General features: G+C 39.2%; 1 pseudogene across 1 annotated transcript; it reads right to left on the bottom strand.

Moving 5' to 3' along the window:
* Positions 1–738: 738 nt before the first annotated feature.
* LOC311626326 (peptidyl-prolyl cis-trans isomerase A-like) lies at positions 739–1493 on the bottom strand (annotated as a pseudogene). The gene has a single exon. The product of its transcript is annotated as a peptidyl-prolyl cis-trans isomerase A-like (transcript).
* Between the last annotated feature and the right edge of the window lie 4446 nt (positions 1494–5939).

Raw genomic sequence — 5939 nt, 5'->3', positions numbered from 1 at the left:
ACTTCTGAACAATGATCCCAAAATAGTCTGTTCCCCGTTTTTTGTAGATTTCCATTGTAGCAGCAAAAAATAAATGTGAAAACCTTAATCCATTTCTTAAATAACAAAATTAGAGATAACAAACATATATTCAAACCTGCAGAGAAACTATGGTTAAGTGCAAGGAAAATTTCTTTAATAAACTAAAGATTTCATTCCAGCTGATTTTTATCTTATTAGGCTATCTATATTTATTGTTTCTCCTGCAACTTTTTGGCTTCCTACATTTTAGTCATTTATCCCTTCTGAGATTTCTTGCCTATAAAATGAAGAGAAAGAAATGATCTCCCAGGTCTTTTTTAGCTCTAAAATTTTATGATTTTATGATCTCTCTACTCAACTTAAACCATTATGAGAACATGAGCTTGGGGAATTAAAAACAATTGAAACCTAAGTCAGGCAATCTTTCCCCTTACTAGGTTAGATAAAAGATAATTTAAAAAATATATTTTATTGATTTTTTACAGAGGGGAAGAGAGAGGGATAGAGAGCTAGAAACATCGATGAGAAAGAAACATCAACCAGCTGCCTCCTGCACAACCCCCACCAGGGATGTGCCCGCAACCAATGTACATGCCCTTGACCAGAATCGAACCTGGGACCCCCCAGTCCACAGACCGATGTTTTATCCACTGAACCAAACTGGTTTCGGCAAAAGATAATTTTAAAACTATTTACTACTCCTATAAATTCAGAATATTTTAGTCTTTTTTTTTTTTTAACTGTTTATAGTTTTTTATTTCATAATCATAAACTTAACTCTGCAATCCAGCTAGACTGGGAAGGGGTAAGGAAATGATGGAACCCAATGTTCCATCAAGAGCACATAGATTATGGAACATTCCAAGCAAATCGGGGTGAAGGAGTGCTCTCCTGAGCTATAGAAGGAATGGTCTGGTGAAGATAAAACACGTCAGATTTATTAGAGTTGCCCACAGTCAGCAATGGTGATCTTCTTGCTGGTCTTGCCATTCCTGGACCCAAAGCGCTCCTTGGCCGTCACAATATCCATGCCTTCTTTCACCGGCCGAAGACCACGTGCTTGCCATCCAACCACTCGGTCTTGGCGGTGCAGATGAAACACTGGGAGCCGTTTGTGTTGGGCCCAGCATTCGCCATTGGATAGGATGCCAGGGCCTGTGTGTTTCAGAATGAAGTTCTCGTCCGCAAACTTCTCCCCATAGATGGACTTGCCGCCTGTGCCATTATGGCGTGTGAAGTCACCACCCTGGCACATAAATCCTGGAATAATTCTGTGAAAGCAAGAACCTTTATAACCAAATCCTTTCTCCCCAGTTGTCAGTGCACGGAAGTTCTCTGCTGTCTTTGGAACTTTGTCTGCAAACAGCTCGAAGGAGACGTGGCCCAAGGGCTCGCCATCGACGGCGATGTCGAAGAACACGGTCGGGTTCACCATGGCTGGTCAGGGACGGCTTCGTGGTGGCGGCGTCTGCAAAGCCTATTTTAGTTTTTCTCCCCCCTTTTTAATGTTGGCTCCGAGCCTTTAGAATATCTTAATTTTCTAAAATGAGAACAATTTGAAAGTGGTTCTTATATTGAGGAAATCTTTTCTGTAGTTTTGAAGATGCTCATTTTGCACATCTCCTCTGTTGCAATTTCAGTGTCCAAATCCCCCAAGGGATGGGGAAAGTGTGTGCCTCAAATGGACTGGGCTAGAACATGTTTCAATGGAGAGAATGATAAAAAGCAGGGCTGATTCTACCCAACCCTTCTCAGTTCTTGGGAAGTGGAAGGCTGAGTGCTGGGATTTTAGTATCTTTACTACTTTCGGTACCACAACAACCTCTGGGGCCATTAAATTCTCTATGCTCCAAGATTTATAAGGATAAAAAGGAGGTAGTTTCCCTAAATTTAGTCAGAGCCGGCTTAGGCTGATTTGTGACACCATTCTTTTCCTTTGAGAGCAATCCTTACTTTAGACCCAAATCCTTTAAAATTCATTTCCTGTCTTGGGAATAACATATCTTCTCTCACAGCATATCTGAATGCTAACAAGTCCTCCTGCCCTGGGACATTTCTTCTTCTCTTACCTGAGCAGAGGTGCTCCTAACAGTGCACCCTGCCCAGACCTCCAAGACGATCACCGCTATTCTTGTCCAAACCTAGACTCACTCCCAAATATACTATTAATAACTCCTCTTATGCCTATCAATCTAATCCATGCTAACAAAAAAAAAAAAAAAAAAAAAAAAAGAGAGGAGAGGCTGAAGAATTTGCATCTAATTTTAGGATATAAGTACATTTTGAAAGCAGCCCTTTGCAAGCCAGTGCCATTACATTTTTTAAATTTATTATTATTATTATTATTTTTGGCTAAATTGAAGAAGTTAAAAGCATAGAGCAGCACCATTAAATGCCTGAAAAGGGGATGGTTTTGGCAATGGCCTCTTCATTCCACAAAAGAGATGGTTTAGGTATTGGGCTCTGTGGGTACTATGATACTAACAAAAAATAAAAAGTTTTTTCATGTTGGTCCCCACAGGCTGGTGAATTTTGTACCTCAAAGGTTCAGCTCTGTCAGTCATTGTCCACAGGCCAAGTGTGGCTTGAAACTGCTGTGTCTGCCTTGTCCTGACTTTTTGTCAGGCCAGCAAGATTCCATGTCCATTTGTCCGAATTACTTAATCTTGGGGCACGACTGTTTAATGGGGCCCAAGAAATAGTTTAGCATTTCATCTACTCCCTCCCTTCCACTATAGAGGCTGAGCTGAGGATAAGTAGTACTGTAATACTCTTCATACCGACAACTTATAGTGTTACTCATATCACAGCAAGCTGGTGATCTACTTGGTTTCCTTATAGGGCCCAGGCTACCAATAAAGACATACTTTTCTTTTGTTTGTTCTGAAAAGCTAATAGAGGACCACCAAAAACTTCTATCAAAAGCCCTAACAAGCCCTAGCTGGTTTGGCTCAGTGGACAGAGTGTCGGGCCTGCAGACTGAAGAGTCCTGGATTTGATTCCGGTCAAGGGGACATGCCCGGGTTGTGAGCTTGATCCCCAGTGGGGGGCATGCAAGAAGCAGCCGATCAATTATTCTCTCTCATCACTGATGTTTCTATCTCTCTCTCCCTCTCCCTTCCTTTCTGAAATCAGTCTATAATAATAAAAGTGTAATATGCTAATTAGACCAGACAGCCAAATGACCTTCCAGACGTCCTTCCCAATGACTTTCCAGATGAAGGTCCGAGGCAGAGGCAGCCGCAGTGGCTGTGAGGGCCGAGCCCCTTGCACGAATTTCATGCATCTGGCCTCTAATAAATATATATATATATATATATATATATATATATATATATATATATATATATATATATATTTTTTTTTTTTTTAAAGCCCCAACAAGCAGCAGATGTATAAACAGGTTTCAGTAAGACCTAGATATTTGTGTGTTTTCTTCACTGACATGAACTTGCTTAGACATTTCTTGGTGTGGGTGTGCTATAACTCCTGTAACTATGAGAACTTAGGTAGTATCTAATCCATGTTCTTATAAATAGTATCATTGTGTGCAATTATTTTCTTTTTCTTAGGATTTTTTTTCTTAGAGAATATTTCCAGGATTTGAATATTCAAATCTATGAGTGTATGCTTATATTTAGAAGGTATGGATATTTTGAATGTCATTTTTACATATGTCCAAATTGATCTCCAAAAGGGTTACAGACACTCTATGAAAGTGCCCTTTTTACCACAAAAGCAATTTATTTTTAAACTTTATTTTTCTTTATCTTGTTTCCTAAGTATAGTGTTGCTGCTCTAAATTTAGGGAGACAAGTTTTTCCCTCCACTTTGTAAATTCATGAAGAAAATATAGTTTAGATTTTTTTGTGTGGTATAGAAAGAAAAGGCATTTGATATTCAAACAATACAAAATTAAGAAAATTAATATTTCTATATTTTATTACAGCTTTTTTATTTTTAAAAAAATATTTTTAAAAATACATTTAACATTTTTTACAGAGAGAAAGGGAGAGGGATAGAGTGTTAGGAATATCAATGAGAGAGAAACATCAATCAACTGCCTCCTGCACACCCCCTACTGGGGATGTGCCCGCAAACAAGGTACATGCCCTTGACCGAAATAGAACCTGGGACCCCTCAGTCCGCAGGCTGTCGCTCTGTCCACCAAGCCAAACCAGCTAGGGTCGTGGTCAGCAAACTGCGGCTCGCGAGCCCCTTGAGTGTGGCTTTTCCACAAAATACCATGGCCTGGGCTAGTCTATTTTGAAGAAGTGGCCTTAGAAGAAGTTTAAGTTTAAAAAATTTGGCTCTCCAAAGAAATTTCAATCGTTGTACTGTTGATATTTGGCTCTGTTGACTAATGAGTTTGCCGACCACTGGTAGGGTAGGGCTATAGCTTTTTTCTTACAATGAATCTTAGGCTTAACTTAGAATTTATTAAACAGAAATCACATGAATAGTATATATATATTTTAAAAATATTTTTTACTGATTTCAGAGGGAGAGAGTGGGAGAGGGAGACAGAAACATTAATGATGAAAGAGAATCACTGTTTGCTGCCTCCTCCGCCATCCTCCCTCCTGAGGCTGGAACCCAAAGCCTAGGCACATGCCCTTGACCAGAATAGAACCCAGGACCCTTCAGTCTACAGGCCGACGCTCTATCCACTGAGCCATGCCAGCCAGGCAAGAAGAGCATATTAATCAAGCCTGTCTATATAAAAAGTTAAATTTTCCAATGCTACAGCCAAAACTGCCAAATCACTCTTCTATCATTCTTTAGAAATAAAAAAAAGAGAAGAAACTATACTTACTATTGAGTCAATGAAAATGATTTTGAAACTTTTCTTGCCGATTAGGGTAAATATCTAACAAATGTTTAATACTAACTGAAAAAATTTTAGTTAATAAAAGACTCCACTATGATCCTGATCTAAAAAAAATTGTTTCACTCACACATACCAGAAGGAGAGCTTTTTACATAATCAAATTCCCACGATCAAACTGCCTGAGGTCATAATGTATGTAGCAAGCACTGGGTGATATTACTACAGACAGGACAGGTAGCGCAGGCCTGGTGGTGGCTTCATGCCTGTCAGTCCTCAAAGGAAAAAAAAAAAAATTGTGATTCACCTGGAAGAAAAGAATGTGGATTGTTCAGTAGGTGGTTTATCTTTCTCCCTTTCAACCCAGTGAGTCAGCACAGCGAAAGCACTGGGTGCATTCTTCATCTGCTTCTTGAAGAAACCAGATTTTGGAAGCACTACTCACACAGTCCTGATATTATCACAGGCTGTTAGCTTCGCTTCAGTTTGATAGAGACATATGTATGCCGCTGACCTTAACAAGTTTCACCCCTTGATTTAGCTATTGCTAGGCATGTTGCTTTGATATTTATTCTAAGTCTCCTCTTTTAAAAATGTTGCTAAAAATCACCATTGAGAAATGAGAGAATTAAATGAACCCCTTGTTAAAAACATGGTTTGTAACTCCAGGTCCTTTCTGAGGAAAGAATAGTTGTATTTTAAAAAATAATTCAGCCCAGCTAGTGTGTCTCAGTGGTTGAGTGTGGACATATGAACCAGGAGACTGAGGTTTGATTACCCGTCAGGGCACATGCCTGAGTTGCTGTGCCCTGACTGCAGGTTTCGGATTTGGTACTCAGTCCCCAGTAAGGGGCTCACCGGGGGCAGCTGATCCATGCTTCTCTGTCATCACTGATGTTTCTATCTCTCTCTCCCTTCCTCTCTGAAATCAATAAAAATATGTTTTAAAAGATAATTCAAAGTGATCTCTTTCAAGAGTTGCTGGTTATATTTACATCATATTATTTATATTTGAATTATTTATTATTTATTATTTATAGCATAATAAATTCTGGGTTAGATTAAGACAGATTAAAGTCCTTTACATTTT

Source organism: Pipistrellus hanaki, assembly GCF_964339955.1.
Source record: "Pipistrellus hanaki genome assembly, chromosome: 8".
NCBI lineage: Eukaryota > Metazoa > Chordata > Mammalia > Chiroptera > Vespertilionidae > Pipistrellus > Pipistrellus hanaki.
The sequence above is the reverse complement of the archived record's forward strand: the minus strand, read 5'-3'. Positions and strand labels throughout refer to the sequence as shown.